This window comes from Bubalus bubalis, chromosome 12, assembly GCF_019923935.1.
Source record: "Bubalus bubalis isolate 160015118507 breed Murrah chromosome 12, NDDB_SH_1, whole genome shotgun sequence".
In the NCBI taxonomy this organism is placed as follows: Eukaryota; Metazoa; Chordata; class Mammalia; order Artiodactyla; family Bovidae; genus Bubalus; species Bubalus bubalis.
In genome coordinates, this window is record NC_059168.1 from 67,933,262 (window position 1) to 67,950,987 (window position 17,726).

The 17,726-nt window shown below is 42.8% G+C and overlaps 1 long non-coding RNA gene across 21 annotated transcripts in view; it reads right to left on the reverse strand.

The window, feature by feature from the left end:
- The window catches only part of LOC102402583, a 58,383-nt gene that overhangs the window by 6,012 nt on the left and 34,645 nt on the right, over positions 1-17,726 (reverse strand). For all 21 annotated transcript variants that reach the window (XR_006543468.2, XR_006543471.2, XR_006543472.2 and 18 more), the window contains one exon: positions 7,798-7,945. This is a non-coding gene — a long non-coding RNA (uncharacterized LOC102402583). The remainder of the gene's footprint in view (positions 1-7,797; positions 7,946-17,726) is intronic.

Consider the following 17,726-nt stretch of genomic DNA (forward strand, 5'->3'; position numbering starts at 1 on the left):
CAAGCAGAGCTCTAAGACCTTGGAAATCAAGACACAGGAGTCCTGGACTTGGGGGAGGGGGTGAGTGGGTAGGGAGAGAAGGGGGCGCGGTTGGAAGAAAACACCAAATTCAATCCCTCCCCCTCTTGGTCACTTTCCTTGTCAGAGGCAGGCAAACACCCCAAGGCAGGCAAACATTCCTCAGGGTGAGGAATACTCAGGAGGGTCCTCTTGAGTCCTCAGAATTCTCTGCAGGGTCCCCTCCCTGGAGGAGGCCTTGAATAGGAGTGCGGGACAGAAGGGCAGAGTGAGCTGTGGGCTGGGCTGTCTGGTCACGTGATGCAATCTCACTGCTTCTCGTCGTGTAATTCTGTCCCCCTCCTCCTCTGGTCTCCCTCTCCTCTCCCCTCCCTCTGCTCTGTTTTCATTTGGTTAAAATAGATGCACACTCTGGTCTTTTCTATTTTTAATACCTAGCCATTACATAATCCACACTGTAATTGCTGACTTGAAAAAGTACTGGCAACAGTAGAAAATCCCCCGAGTTTTAAACAGGAAAAGGATTATTACAGCACAAAAGCCTTTGGCAGTTTTACTGACTGGTAAACCGTCTGTAGTCGTCACTTGCCAGTGGAAGTCACATGGGCCTTGGGAAACACTCGCCTCATCTCAGGGAAGGCAGGCTGGGGGAAGGGAAGAACCACAGCCTCGGCTGGGAGGGGGAGGCTTTGTGTGGCGAGGCGGGGGTGGGACCGTGCCCTGGAGCTTCTGCTGGGCCCGGTCCAGAGGGGAGCAGGGAAGGACTGAGCTTCAGGATACCAGTCCCCTCCTCCCAGGACCACCTTTTACTGCTTTTGTTTCTGGTTAAGACAGTCAAGTCTCCAACATCCCCAACCTCTCCCTCATTGACTGCCTGGGCCTTCTTACAGTCTCCAACACATTTCTGGGCAAGCCTGAGTGAGGGTGGACTATCCCAATTAAATAGATGATTTCATGAAGACAAAGGAGCAAGCAAGATTGCTTGTTAATCACACAGATCTGACCCACTCCTCTGCAAGGCTTTCCACAGATTAAGTCAACCACCACACTATTTAATTCCTCAATAAAATGCTCTAATAACAACATAAGCACTAAAAGTTTGATAAAGGGTTTCCCAACCAAATTGAAATTAACTATCTCATTTAAGACAAAAATTCTCGTGTGTTGGTGGTGTGGGTAGTGTAAGAAATACAAAGGAAATACAAAGGGACTGCTTTCTCTGCTTTTGCCAATTCTGCCACAATCCTAACCCCAATAATCGAGGAGGATCAGTCCAATCTGTATAACTATTCATGTCAATTCATTCCATAAACATTTGCTGAATGCCACATGCTGGACTAGTTGTTGGGGATATAACATTTAGCAAAATCACTGCCCTCATAGAACTGCCAGGTCAATGAGGGAGACAGAGACCTTAATCAAAATATTGCATGAACATATCATTACTATGATGATGTATTATAAGGGAAAAGCATAGAACAGTTGGGGCACTTAGAACAGAAAGACCGGATAGGGTCTGAGGGTTCCTAGGCACCTAGGGACTTCAGGGTTCTTTAAATTCAGCATCCCATATTCTTCCCATTCTCTCCTTCCTTCCTGTTTTTTCCATATAGAGAAGATAATCCTAGGTTCCTTATGGTCTCACATAGCAAACTAATCGATTCACATAGCAAACTAAAAATTCAGCACTGTAAGACAAAAGGTCATGTTAAGAAAAGCCAAACCACACTTTACAATGAGAACTACACATAATTCATGACACGAATTAAGACTCAAATCGGCTGCAGGTGTCAAAAATCCAAATCAAACTTTCAAAATGAAAAAAAGGGGGTGGGGGAAGCCTAGACCCATGTAAATGAGATATTCAGACTTAGACTAGCTTCAGGCATGATTAGATCTCTGGTGCTCGAAAAATGTCATTAGTCTCCATTTCTAGATCTTGCAGCTCAGCTTTCACTTGTCTTGTCTTCAGAATTCCCCCTGAGGTACCAAGATGGTCACCAATAACCTCAGGATTACATACATTCTAGAGGCTTAGCAACCCAGCTGGAAAAGAAATGAGAATTCATTTAGCAGTTTCAATGAAAATCCAGAGTCCCAACTGGCCTGAATTTGAGACCATGCATGCCCTTCTCTGACTGGCACAGTTAGGTGTCCTCCACCTAGAGCCAAAGAATGGACTCAACTCCACCAAAACTGATCTGAGAATAGGAAGGAGGTGATCCCTAAAAGGAAAATTGAGGTGCTCTTATCTAAGAAGGGAGAATGATGCTGGGCAGTCGAAGCCCACGATCTCTACTGTCCTCAAAGTTTGTAATTAAGTGGATGTTAAGAAGAAACAACAGGTTCTTCCATCAACTGGGTCTTTCTTCCTGAGGAATGAGCAAGAGTGCTTATTTAGTGTGGCAATGACTGGATCTGCCCTGTTTCCAATCCAGCTACATGGAGACCTCAGCAGCTTTAGGGCACTCCATGGAGTCTTAATATTCGTTGATGTACTTGCTCAGAGCAGTCTTCAAGTCTCACACCTCGTGAAAGACTTCTCCTTCTCCTCACTCCCTACTCAGTGCTGGCAGGGCTGTGAAGGCCACAGCTCTCTCTGGCTTTGTCAAGTGTCCTCAGGGTCTGTGTAAATTACATGAAAGAAAGGGAATGACAAGCCCTTTGTTGGGAAGTTTTGCTTCCCTTTTGGAGTCTGAATTGAAAATGGCTTCCGCTGGGCAGGAAGGGGAGTATCAGGATAGTTTTTGGACCATCCAACCAACAGACTCCATAGAAAAGATCTTGGGGGTTGGGGGGGCGGTGGGTCACTGTCAAACATTCTACAAGTTACACAGCACTACAGCAATCATATGTTAGCTGCAACCACTGTCCATGTCCTTATAAAAGCTGCCTGGACCCCCCTATCCAATACCCTCCCACAATTTCTGCAAATTCCCAGCAACTAATGCTTTTTTCCCCACCATGGGCTCCGAAATCACTGCAGATGGTGACTGCAGCCATGAAATTAAAAAGACGCTTGCTCCTTGGAAGAAAAGCTATGACAAACCTAGACAGCATATTAAAACGCAGAGATGTTACTTTGCCAACAAAGGTCCATCTAGTCACAGCTATGGTTTTTCCAGTAGTCATGTATGGATGTGAGAGTTGGACCATAAAGAAAGCTGAGTGCCAAGGAACTGATGCTTTTGAACTGTGGTGTTGGAGAAGACTCTTCAGAGTCCCATGCACAGCAAGGAGATCAAATTAGTCAATACTAAAGGATGCTTTTGAACTGTGGTGTTGGAGAAGACTCTTGAGAGTCCCTTGGACTGCAAGGAGATCCAACCAGTCCATTCTGAAGGAGATCAGCCCTGGGATTTCTTTGGAAGGAATGATGCTAAAGCTGAAACTCCAGTACTTTGGCCACCTCATGCGAAGAGTTGACTCACTGGAAAAGACTCTGATGCTGGGAGGGATTGGGGGCAGCAGAAGGGGATGACAGAGGATGAGATGGTTGGATGGCATCACTGACTCAATGGACACGAGTTTGAGTAAGCTCCAGGAGTTGGTGATGGACAGGGAGGCCTGGTGTGCTGCGATTCATGGGGTCACAAAGAGTCGGACACGACTGAGCAACTAAACTGAACTGAACTGAAAGGAAATCAACCCTGAATATTCACTGGAAGGACTAATGCTGAAACTGAAGCTCCAGTACTTTGGCCACCTGATGCAAAGAGCCAACTCATTAGAAAAGACCTTGATGCTGGGAAAGATTGGAGGACAGTAGAAGGGGATGACAGAGGATGAGATGGTTTGATGGCATCACCAACTCAATGGACAAGAGTTTGAGCAAGCTCCAGGAGATGGTGAAGGACAGGAAAGCCTGGCCTGCTGCAGTCCATGGGGTCGCATAGAGTCGGACACAACTGAGCAACTGAACAACAACAAGAGAAGCCATCGCAATAAGAAGCCCATGTCCCTCAACAAAGAATAGCCCATGTGTAGCAATGAAGATTCAGCAAAGCCAAAAATAAAAATAAATGAATACATTAAAAAAAATACAGCCTTAAATACTGTTTAACCTAAAGGAATCCTCTAATAAAATTTAAGTCAAGATGAATACATCCCAAATTAAATAAGTGAGAACATTAAAAATAAATAAATAAGCAGGGGTCTTTCCTGGCAGCCCAGTGGTTAAGAATCCACTTTGCAATGCAAGGGATACTGGTTCAAACCCTGGTTCAGGATGATCCCTCATACTGTGGAGCAACTAAGCCTAAGAGCTACAACTGTTGAGCCCATACCCTGCAACCACTGAGCCCGCACGCCTAGAGCCTGCGTACCATAAGAGAAGTCACCACAACGAGAAGTCCATGCAGTGCGATGCAGAGTGGCCCTGCTCACTGCAACCAGAGAAAGCCTGTGTGCAGCACACAGACCCAGCACAGCCAGAAAGCAAAGCAAGTAAATAGATCTTTTAAAAAATAAATACATAAAGAGGAACATTCTGGTCATGCTGCTCTGTACTTGCTTTTTTCTTTTTTAGGGGGGTGGATATGAATTTATTTACATTCAGGCCTTACACAGGTATAAAAGTCACATTTTGTGACAAATTTAAAATGAAAACAAAGTTGGAACTGTCCCCAGAAAACTCAGGACCCGTACTTTCATTGACCCCTATTTTCACAGTCCTGTGGGGTAGGTATACTTGCTTTTTCACTGATACAGAAGCTACTGTTATGTTTTCATAGCCACACAGCATTTCACAGTCCCTACTCATGGATATCTACCAATGCAAGGAACATTCTCATCCAGAGAACACTGTGCTCAAGAATAAACACTTCTTTAAACGAAACTTAGTTTGCCCCCACTGTGACTTGTCTGCTTGTATTCTTTGCCCATTTTCTATAGAGTCTGTAGTCTTATCGTTACTGATTTTTAGAAACCCTTTATATAGTATAGAAATTAACCCACTATCACATACATCCCCAAACTTTCTCCCAGCCTGTTGACTGTCTTCTATCTTTGTTTATGGTGGCTATGTCACACACTAGTTTCTTATTTTTATGTGGCAAAAGCAATTATGAACAATTTAGAAAGTACTGTCACGGGTGCAATGCACTTGAGGCTCTGAGCCACACAGCTTCTTCTGCTGGGCACCACAGAGCTGTGCTTAGTAGGCTCCTGTGGTGAAATGGCTGCGTAAGCAATCATTTTCTGAGCTGTTCATATCTGGTTTTACAGCCATGGTGGTGGTATAAATTAATCAAGAAAAAAGCAAAAGAAATGTTAAAATTTTACTTGCTTGCTCGTTTTCATCTATTAAGAGGCTTCTTTCTTAAATGTTTGAGTAATACACTAACAATGTCAAAGAAATCCTGAGCCACTGAAAATCCAAAAACATCTTTATAAACAATAATCTGAGTATTTCCAGACCCTTTCAAACTGTGGGCTTTAGGGCATTATTTGCTGTCACTACAGAGGAAGAAAATACATTCCAAACCCCACAGGAATAGAAGGGTCAAGAGTCCAATAACTCCTAGTATTTCAAGCAAGAAACCGTTAAAGTTTCCCCTCAGCCTTTCACAGAAGATAAGCATTGGCCCCACTCTGATCCCGAACCCGAACAGTTAAAAAACCCTAGTGGCCAAATGGGATTTTCCCTGTGAGAGTACTTAGTCCTTGTTGCTGCGAACTCTGCCTACAGACCCAGTACTCTGTGGAGGCTGTCCCATTTGGCCAGAACTACCTGCCTCCCCAGTGCTAAAACTCTATGGTATTCAGCCAGCTGTGCACAAGGCAGGACTCAAAGATGCTTCTGGACATCTTTTTCCTAGTTGAAACCTGACACTCCTTAAGGAACTTGGTTTCTGGACAATGAAGATTCTGCCATAAAAATCATCCTTCAGTACCCAGTGGTATCCAAAGGAGAAACAGATGGTCTGTCTCAGTGTTGTTTTATTCCTATAACCTTAAAAAAAAAACAACCCTCCCTTGGCCGAGGTCTATACCAAACAACTATGCCCCTCCTCCTCATTGCTGTTAAGTTGCTAACCTCTCGCTCATCGAGGACTTTGCCTCCTTGATCAGTCTGCCTTTCCACTTCAAGTCAGACCTTCTGCCTGCTCACGATCTCCTATATCCTCCTATCTATAGGACCTCTCCTCATCTCATCTACAGCTGCTGCTTCAACTTCACTGAGGTTTCCAGCCTCTCGATACCACCTCCCTCATCACTTTGCTGCCTATCAGTCCTCTCCTTAATTCACTTCTTTCTCTAGTCAACAAGATGACCATTCTGCTACTAATATCCCAGATGCCTCCTACTCCAAGTCTTCCATTTGCCCACAGAACACAGCTCCTATCTGAATATGAATATACTCTGCTTTAACCCCCAAGTTGCTGAGTGGGCACTGCTAAAGCAATCATTAGTCATGAGGGCTGCTCCCTCCTGAAAGCTGCTGCTTCCAGTATTAGTTGGGTCTTCAGCACTGTTCAGTTATCCTCCCATGTGTCTCCAGATCACTCCACGAGCAAGACAGCTTTTAAAAGACATGCCACTATCCCCACTCTCCCCCCTGCTCCTGGCAGATGACCTCAATTTCTGCTGCCCAGAGAACACATAGCCCAACAGAAGAAAAATGTCTCTCCAAAATCTTACCAAACCCTTCTGCCCATCACACCCCTCGCCCCAACACCATGCCCCTCGCCCTGATCAAATGAGACTTGACAGTGCTCAACAGAGTGCTAGCAAAAGGTAGGAAAGCAGTAGCTGGTGGTGTGTGGTGATAGTTAAAATCAGCCACAGCCTTGTCTTTTGTTCAAGTTTAATCTCTCTACCGTTGCTTCGGATACAGCAGACCCTTCTCCCCAGGAGACTTGCTCAACAATTGTTATTCTCTTTTCTGTCTTCAGCTTTTCCTTCTCTACTAACTTTTTCCCCAGTGCAAGATCATGCTTGGGTCTCAAAAAATAAATAGACCTCCCTAGATCCTGTGTCCCCTCCTTCACTAACACTCCTTTCTTCAAACAAGCTTCCTGAAAGAACAGCCTCCCTGACTGGGTCCACCCTTGCCCCCAGCTGCCAGCTGCAGAGATACTATCTAATAAAAGAGAGTGGACTCCTCTTATTTACCAAACATCTGTTCTTTGAAAAACGGCTTTAGAGATTAGCAAAGAAACCATGAAAAGAAATATACTGTTTGCTATTAATTCCGAATTTTAATAATATGAATGAGGAGAATAGATTTCCCTTTGTAATCAACGCCACCTCTGACTAGGGTGCAAGTTTATTTAGTGTTAGACAAACCTGTTTTCACAAAACTTGCCTGATTCTCTAGATCCAAAAGCTAAAAATAATCTTTCCTCTCTGAGTTCCCACAGCATTAGTCTTACACCTGTCATACCTTATCACTTTATATCAAATTATCACATAACTCTACAGTTAATAAGTAATTGATAAACAAATGCGTAGACTTTACAAGTACCTATTATAGACTGGATAATTTTAACAATAAATCATCTACTCAACCAATTAACTCAGGATCCTTGAAGATCCTCCATGACATTTTGCTAACTTAGTAAAGTTGCATTCAGTCATTCACAACCTGTAATAAAGGTTTTCACTTATTTAAAGCCGGCTTAAGAATATAAAATACTAAGACGTTACCATGTCATTTGGTGTTCAGACTGAAAAGACTAAGGTAAAAGTCAATGGGGGCAGGAACTACCCAATCTGAGGTAACCAGGAGGTGAGCAGAGCATTCCAAGGGAAGGAACGCATTTTTCCCTCTCTTACCTGAAAAATGGCTCAAGAAATGCTCCTCAAGGAGGGACTGAGACTTCCCCTCGCACAGTGTCTGCTTCAATTCCTTTTACATAATCTGAGCGTTCGAAGCACAGGTGCCACTTTGCCATTCCTAGACCTCCCGTAGTTTTGTTCATTTCTGAAACAGGAAATTTGTCTAAAAAATCTCCAAAGTTTTTTCTGATGCGAATAACTGCACATTATTTAAAGCATGGAAACTAAATCTGATTCTGAAAAGCAGGTTTAATGCTTAAAAAAAAAAAAGAAAAAAAAAAAAAAAAACAGTGGTAAATCCTTTTGTGAATATGAAAAATCTCCATGTCCTTGTCTCCCAACCACCCTCAACATGAGATCATCTGTATGAAATTGGTAATTCTCCTAAAACACAACACAGGGACTGGCGTCAGATACTTCTAAAGTACTGACATTCCTGCGCCCACAGTCCCTCTGAAGAAGCCAGGCTTTAATCCTCACTCAGGCAGAAATATGGGCTTGGAGGACTGTGTAAAGGTAAAAAGGTGGCCAGGAAAGCATGCCAGGAAACACAGGGCAGGGCCAGGTGACAGACCCCGGTCCCCCTGGAGCCAGAGCCAGAACCTCCCAATTTGCTTTAACCTTGTAGAGGGCATAATTTCCAGCCAGGCTAATAATCACCAGGGGCACACAGCCAGAGGGCAGGGCAGGCTGGGTAAGCAAAAGCCAGGGAATGAGCCTGAGAGGCTCCTGATTTAGAATCCAAGCAGTGAGGAGGAAGGGTGGTGGACAGCCTCCTACAGACAACTTATAAAGTAGCTGCCTTCATTGAGAAAGATCCAGGTTGCCAACAGGAACTCTCCTACCTCCATGGGCCTCTCACTTGCCCCACAGACCGTCTCAGCAGCCTGATTTCCTTTAGGAGGAGAGATCCTGTGACTGTGACTCAAATCACACTAGCAACTGACTGTGGAAATGTCCCCTCTCTGTGGAGTCACCAGCACAGAGCAGAAACTTCCCTTGGTGCCATTTCCTCCCTCCCTGCTACAAAATCTTGAGTCTTAAGACTTGTCCCCAAGCCACCTAGCCAAGTTATAATGTGAGGCTGCGGGAAGAATGCTCTATACAACTCAGCATGCCTTGGGCAAAAGATTCCTTCAGTCCTTCACACGATCACTCTCTCACTCACTTATCCACTCAATCACCCACTGTTTCCAAGCACTATGACTGCCCACTATGCTCCAAGCACTCAGCTGCAAGGATGCCCTACAGGACTCTTAGCGGACAGCAGTCTGTCAATTGCCTAAGAACATCTCTAAAGTGGACCCTGGTGACCCAAAACTTCTGACAGGAGACAACTGCCTTTTGTGTCTATGCTATCAGGACCAGTTAAACAATTTCATCCCATAAATATGATTGTCAGTTGGGAAACTGAAGTGACTTAAGAGACGTCTGATTTTCTACTCATTGAAGGCTTTTCTACTCACTGAAGGCTTTTCTACTCATTGAAGCCGGTCTTCTTTGGCTTTCCACCAGCTAGTGCATACATAAGTAAGTTACCATGTCATTCCAAAAGTAAACAAACCTAATGACGTCACATACACATAAAGAAACTCTTTTTTCATGTAATTAGTTAAGCCCTTCCTTCATGGGTCTAAATAAATTCGCTTTTATTGTAATGCTCTCAAAAGAATGAAGCCAGAATCTCATGAACTACCAAGTTACCACACAAACTCGGCTGTAACCAAACTGTCCAACCTTACTTAAAATACTTCAAGCTATTTATGAATAGATTAGGACTTTTCCCCCTTGAATTCAAGGGAACATCCAACATTCTCTGGTTAGAGGAATGTCAGGGCCTACAAGGGATAGGGGACAGGGCAGTGACTGTGAATACCATGGTGTCTTCCCTGGCTCTCATCTTCCTCCCACGTCTTAATTTTAGGTACCACTATACCCAGGCCACAGCTTTTGCTCTAGTTTTTCCCTCTTTGGAAAATTCATCTCTAAGTGACAGAGAGTGAAGACATGAGAAATGGAATTTGAGGCCTGTATCCTATGGCTCAGTGGGTAAAGAATCTGCCTGCAATGCAGGAGACACAGGAGATGCAGGTTTGATCCCTGAGTCAGGAAGATCCCCTGTTGGAGGAAATGGCAACCCACTCCAGTATTCTTGCCTGAAAAATCCCACAGTTAAGAGGAGCCTGGCGGGCTACATCCAAAGGTTGCAAAGAGTCAGATATGAGTAAGCACACACATACTAGATCTTTGGGCTTCCCTGGAGGCTCAGTTGGTAAAGAATCCACCTGCAATGCAGGAGACCCTGGTTCTATTCCTGGGCCAGGGAGATCCGCTGGAGAAAGGATAGGCTACCCACTCCAGTATTCTTTGGCTTCCCTTGTGGCTCAGCTGGTAAAGAATCCACCTGCAATGTGGGAGAGCTGGGTTTGATCCCTGGGTTGGCAAGATCCATTGGAGAAGGGAAAGGCTACCCAATCCAGGACTCTGGCCTAGAGAATTTCATGGATCGTATAGTCCATGGGGTCACAAAGATTCAGATACGACTGAGCGACTTTCACTTCACATACCTTAGTTTGGGCTTTACAGGTGGTGCCAGTGATAAAGAACCTGCCTGCCAATGTAAGAGAAATAAGAGACATGGGTTCAACCCCTGGGTCAGGAAGATCTTCTGGAGGAGGGTATGGCAACCCAACCCAGTATCCTTGCCTGGAGAATCCCCATGGCCAGAGGAGCCTGACGGAAAGGAGGAGCCATAAGGTCACAAAGAGTCAGAGTCAGACACAACTCAAGTGACTGAGCGCGCACACATACCTTAGTTTGAGTCCTAATTTTACTAACCAAACTTCAGTTCTATAAAGGAGTAAAAAAAAATAACACGTAGTATACAGGACTGTGTTAAATAAACTGCTGCACATAATGGCCTTTGTAAATGGCAGAGAGATTTTAAAATAATGATTACTGCCCAATCCTACCTCTCAAGCTCTGTTCTCAGGTTCCAAATGAGACCAACGCCACATTCCTCTCCAGAGTCTGTCAAGACTGCTGACAGGAAAGGGAGAACCAAGTATGACCCACCCCATCCCCAAGAATTTCAAGGGTGTCAGATTTAGAGCCCCACTTTCACCTATTACCTCTCTTTTTACATGTTATTTTTTCTTTAAATGGGAATCCCCCGCCTAAAGAACATTTCCTTTCAGATGTACCTCTAGCCCTTCAAGATCAACCCCAAGAAACAAGTTTGTCTCCTCTTCTAGAAAGAGTGCTTCTCCTTTCCAGTTACCCCTATTTCTGTCCAACTTCACAGGGTAAAGAGACACCTTGGCATTATCAGTGACTTATTTTTTCTTCTTTATCCTCTTCCTGCCTGAGAGATGATCAGATCAGTGGTTTCTTCTATGAAGTGCCCTTCAAATTAGTTCTTTTCCTTATAATCCTTCCCCAGCTGATGCCTTTTTATTTCATATTTCAGGCCTACGCTGCCACTACAGCTTCCTAACTTGTTTCCCTAACCTCATTTTTCACTTCATTCATTTCATACATTCACACTATAAAACTTGCTACTTTTATCACCACTATTCATTACCTAGCTCAACAAGGTTAAAAAAAAAAATGCCTGGTTTCAGCCCACCCATCACAAGTCAGAATCTATTTACTATTTAATTTCAGATATTATTATAATTGTTCTATTTTAAAATTTATTTTTAATTGGAGAATAATTGCTTTACAATGTTGTTCTGGTCTCTTCCATAAAACAACATGAATCAGCCCTAAGTATACTTATGTCCCCTCTCTTTAAACTTCCCCCCACCCTCCCACCCCATCCTCTAGGCTGCCACAGAGCCAGGTTGAGTTCCCTGTGCTACACTGCAATTTACCACTATTTATCTATTTTACATCCAGTAATGTATATATTTCAATGCTACTCTCTTGTTATTTCCTAATTTTTTTTAAGTGGCTATTTTTTTCTGAATCAGAAAAGATAATTTGTTAATGCATTGTATGATTTTTAAAATATATCTACATAGTTGGAGAAGACTCTTGAGAGTCCCTTGGACTGCAAGGAGATCCAACCAGTCCATTCTAAAGGAGATCAGTCCTGGGTGTTCATTGGAATGACTGATGCTAAGGCTGAAACTCTAATACTTTGGCCACCTCATGCGAAGAGTTGACTCATTGGAAAAGACTCTGATGCTGGGAGGGATTGGGGGCAGGAGGAGAAGGGGATGACAGAGGATGAGGATGGCTGGATGGCATCACCGACTCGATGGACATGAGTTGAGTAAACTCTGGGAGTTGGCGATGGACAGGGAGGCCTGGCATGCTGCGATTCATGGGGTCACAAAGAGTCAGACACGACTGAGCAACTGAACTGAACTGAACATAGTTATGACTATATCTCAACTGAAATAGGTTCATATGCTATATATTTTTTCATGCATCTGTTATAGCCATCTTTCTGTGTCAATAATTGAAGATTTACTTCATGTATCATTGTATGGACATACCACAGTTGATTTGACCAGTCCCTTACCAATGGCTATTTTGATTGCTTTATAGACTCTGTAATAGTAAATATCCTCAAATATGTATCTCTGTACATTGACCATTGGGATGAATACCTAGAAGTTGAATTGCTGGTTTAAGACCATGTGTACCTTAAATCTGATATATATCACCAAACTGAACTTCAGAGAAAATGTATTAATATTCATTCCCAGCAACAGAGTATAAGTTCTTCTTTTCCTCCAGCCCTCACCAGCAATAAATATTTTCTTCTTTTTAAATTTATCAGTCTAAATATAGCCTGATATTGAAAAATGATATCTCATTTCTGTTTGTGTTTTCTGGATTATAAATGAAACACCCATTTTCTATATTCTTTATTAATCACTTGTAATTATTTTTCTATGACTTTTCTCATTTTCCTGTGTTTTTTTCCTATTAATTTATAAGAGTTTACAAATTAAGAATTTTGCACACATTAGAGATATGCTGAAAACTCTTTTTCACCAGTTGATATCTACTTTTTATTTTGCTTATGGTGTTTGTTGTGATTTTTAAAAATCTAATCCACCTCATTTTTTTCCTTTATGGTTTGTGCCTTTGGTAGCACACTAAAAAAACTATTTAAAAAAAAAAAAAAAACAACTATTTTCAAGTACACTTATCACTTTATGTAAAAATCTTTAAACTAACACAACACTGCAAATCAACTATACTCCAGTAAAAATTACTTTTAAAAATAAAATAAAAATAAATATCAGGTTGGCCAAAAAGTTCTTTTGGGTATTTCCATAAGATTTTATGAACAAACTTTTTGGCCAACCCAATAAGAAGAAATAAAAATAAATAAAAGTATTTATCTAGAATTTATTCTACTAGAAGGTGGCAGAGATTTTCTTTTAAATGGTTAGATATTTGTCCTAAACACTATCCTTTCCCACTGAATGTAGGTCCATTTCTGGACTTCCTAATCTATGCTGAGCACTACTCTCTAACAAGAATTCTTCTTTTCAGTTAGACGAGTTCTTTCGTTGCCCACAATAGGTTTTATGTAGGTTCCTGCTTATATTCACACTGTTGCCCTTTTTCTCTTATACCTCCTCTGCCCAGATCCTTCAAAGCAAAACCATTTCTGGGTTAAGAAAAAGTAAATGCTATTTAAAACAAGAAATACTTCCAAATGACAGAAGATAATGTACATATAAGAGGTTCTACAAATCCTTTGTGTGGCTAAGCAGATGAGCTTTTTATTCAGCGGAGTCCTTCAGTGGATCTTGGCTATACGAGGTGAATTTGGGAGGGAGAGTTAAGAATTCAATTGCTTTGCTTAAGAATAAGAAGTATCTGCAGTGCTTAGTAGTAACAGAGTAAGGATGGTTTGCAAAGGAAAGAGATAAGATTGTAAGAGACACCAAGGCCACATACAGTAATAGTGATGGATCTCTAATGCAAAGGTGGGCAAAGTACTTGAAGGGACAGGGAGAGCCAGTGTTAGAATTCAAGTTGCTTACTTTGCTGCAACGTAAAATACTCTCCACTACGCCAAACTTTAACAGTCTGCTACACACACAAACAAAGGCTTTGAGCTGGGAGATATCTGAGTTCTACCATCTGAGTCAATGTGGATGGAAACAGTAACAGCAACTTGAGACACTAAGACCATCTACAATCTGAACGAATTTAATGGAAGCAAGAACTCAAAATCAGAGTGACCATAAATATAAGAGTTCCCAGGAACATGGTGAATTCTGGGTGAAGGAATCAGAGTTCCCACAAGTTGCATGATGATGCTTTGAGCCAAAATTTTAAAGGAAAAGACAGTTCCAGGCTAACTAACAGATTACACAGGATGCTCAAGTCCTCAGAACCTTTTGAACAGAATCAAAGTGCACAAGGGACATTAGTGCCGAGCAGAAGCAGTTCATGGGGGAGTTGATGATTACTCAACCTGCACAAAAAACAAGCTTCGAATTATTTGCCCCATCCTTTCACCATTGCACGTGCTTCCAAAGAGGTCTTCCAGGCCCTATCCCACCTCAGGTGTCCTTAGTCAACTCTCACCTCTTTCACGAAGCTTCCTCTCAAAGTGTTGTAGCCCTCGGATGCTTCCTTTCCAGAACTTCCATTTTACTTAAAATCTAAACCTCACATTAACCTTTAATTATTTTTTCTGTTAACTTCTCTGTGGAATTCAACTATACATGCCTTGCAGACAAGAAATTTAAGAAAAGGAGAAAAAATAAACAAACCATCTAGACACATCCTAAACATCTTACATTATACTCAGAGCCTATTAAATTCCTGGTGGGGGATCAGCGCAAAACAGTGATTCAGAAGCAAGTTTACTAATCACCCTGGATGGCGACGCTCCTAAATCAAGGAACAAAGGAAGAAGAATAGGGTAAGAAAAAATGAGGGAACAGGGAAAAGAGGATGCTTTGATGAATAATGTAATTTGACTTGGGACATGTAGAGTTTAAAAAGGCTAAGAGCCATCCAGGTTACGGTATCAATAGTGTTTAGTCATCATGAGTCAGGAACTAAGAAGAGAGACTTACGTTGGAGATAGCGATCTGAAAGTTTTTGATAAGCATAGATGACATCAACCAGGGACAGTTTATGAAGGGAGCAGAAAAAGAGACCAAGGAAAGAATCTTAGGAAATGTCTTCATGACAGGAAAGACTAGTTGGGGAAAGTAAGCCTTCTGCAATTATAGACCAACAAATAATTATAAATACCTACAGACTGATCGCTTACTCCTTGAAAGGAAAGTTATGACCAACCTAGATGGCATATTAAAAAGCAGAGACATTACTTTGCCAACAAAGGTCCGTCTAGTCAAGGCTATGGTTTTTCCTGTGGTCATGTATGGATGTGAGAGTTGGACTGTGAAGAAAGCTGAGTGCCAAAAAATTGATGCTTTTGAACTGTGGTGATGGAGAAGACTCTTGAGAGTTCCTTGGACTGCATGGAAATCCAACCAGTCCTTTCTAAAGGAGATCAGACCTGGATATTCATTGGAAGGACTGATGCTAAAGCTGAAACTCCAATACTTTGGCCACCTGATACAAAGAGTTGACTCATTGGAAAAGACTCTGATGCTGGGAGGGATTGGGGGCAGGAGGAGAAGGGGACAACAGAGGATGAGATGGCTGGATGGCATCACCGACTCGATGAACATGAGTTTGAGTAAACTCCGGGAGTTGGTGATGGACAGGGAGGCCTGGTGTGCTGCGATTCATGGGGTCGCAAAGAGTCGGACACGACTGAGCGACTGAACTGAACTGAACTGAATGACCAAATAACTGACTGACTCTATTTAAGATCTCTAAATGTCAATTACAAGCCCTTTCCCCCTACCTGCAAGTGAACTCACTCCCTGATCTTCACATGGCCTTTCACAGGACGCAGCAGAAATGGACAAGTGACAACAAGCCTTCAAGGCCTCTAAGGTGGGGTTTTGTTGGTAGAGGATGCTATCTATTGCTGTTCAGAGAACACCAAACCTAAGGGAAGGTTCAACACTGAGCCTTTCCATCTAGTTTATGATTAGCTCAGCCAACTGAGTTAATAAGGCCAGCCAACCAAAGATCTCACTGATGACAGTAAAGACATATATACCAGGGTCTCAAAAGGCCTGAATCAGGAGTCTTAGTGACTTCTATCTGCTTCAAGTGGTCTTTTCCTATCCTGGCTGAGAATAATATTCAGAGGGAGTAACTGGCTTCCTTTTCCAGCTATGTTCTTCGCACTCAGTCATCCACCTGGCAGATTTAAATGAGTCTTCACCTGCAAGACTGCCCTGCCCAGAACATGGGTTTATCTTCACTGAAGGGGTGAAAAAAATTATTATAGTTTGGACTGCCCACGAACTATAAAAGAAAAGGATTTCATAGGCAAAGTAGAAAATTTATAATGTCATATCCATTCCATAAGAATGAGCTCCGTCCCACTTAGCACTGACGCCCATATGTAAAGTAAAATCATGAACTAGCAGTGAGACTGGAGACTAGTGTGGAGATGAACTAGTTCCAGAGTGGGAGAGATGGGGTGCTCAAAAGTGCTACAGAAATCCCGGAAGAGGTCAAAGCCAGGGGAAAAGCCTCAGAGAAGCCCTCTTTCCTTGGATCTAGAAGCCAATGGTTTCTGTGGCCATGATGGCATCACCCATTTCAACTGGAGGAAAGGAGAAGAGGATGTAAAAGTGGGAGAAATAATGTAGCACCCCTACCTTCTTCTCTACCTGGGGCTCCACTCCAGATCAGAGCTGGCCTTATGCAGACACACAGTAAGCAATCAAACACATGATGTGATTCCAGCAGAGAGACGGATGAGTGGCAGGTGCTCAGAGGACATTTGTTCAATGAGGAGCCCCAGGAGAGATTTCCCTACCGAAGAGAATTTTTCTCACTGACTGTCACATTACCTTCACCTAGAATTCCTTCATTTGACGTCCACTGGTTTGGGATAAAGCCTTATACTTTCAGAAACTGTGCCCCACCAAACACTATATTCTGTCAAATTTTAACAAACATTCCTTCTGTCAAAGAAAAAAAAAGGTTCTTTAGTTAAGTCAGTCTAGAAAATGCTGTATTCTCTATCTCCCTTTTTGAGCTTTATAAATGCGTATTAAAAGCTCTTCCTGAGGCAGAGGCAGCTGGAGAGCTAATATGAAATTCAGGACAAGGGCTTGGCTATGCCTAAGAGCTTTGTTCCAGAAGCATAGATAAACAGACCAGCAAGACGTCCAATTAGCCCAAACAGCAGCAGGCAAAGTTCAGAGTAGTCAACATGAGGAGATCAGTGCATGGGCAGAACTCTACCTGCCGAAGCCTACCTGTAAAAAAAGGAGAAGGGACCTGGCCTGAAAGAGGCTGGAAAGCAAAGGCCACAGTCCCAGCATTATAGTCCTGGTAAGGGCTAGGGGCTCCTCCAGGGAAAAGCCAAAATACAGGTGAAACAGAGGAGAGGCAGAGACTAGTAGACCAGACCTGTCACTCAGGGTGTATGCCCAGAAGTCCCTCCCTAGGGGGGCAGTGGCTTCAAAATTCCCATGGTCAGCAGATCCAACTACACAACTAGATCTTGCATGTGAGGCTGAGGTGGCTGGAGAGAGAGGTAGACGTGTGGTATAACCAGAAACTTCCAAAAAGTTGTGTTAATTCCAGTAAGGAACATGATCCATTCTGTATCAAATTTTAGGAGGTAAGGGGTCTAGGGAAATGTGCCAAAAGAAGAAAGAACCTCAGAGGCCTGAATGAAGCCAAAAGTCTGATCCAAAGAAAATGCTCTGGAAATGTGGGTAGAAATGTGGACAGAGTAAAGTTGAAGCCTGAGGGTGAACGGCTTACACGAATTCAATTGTGAGGAGCTGAGAAAAGCACTGAGATGTGAGCTGTCAAAGACTCCCTGGGATGTGTGG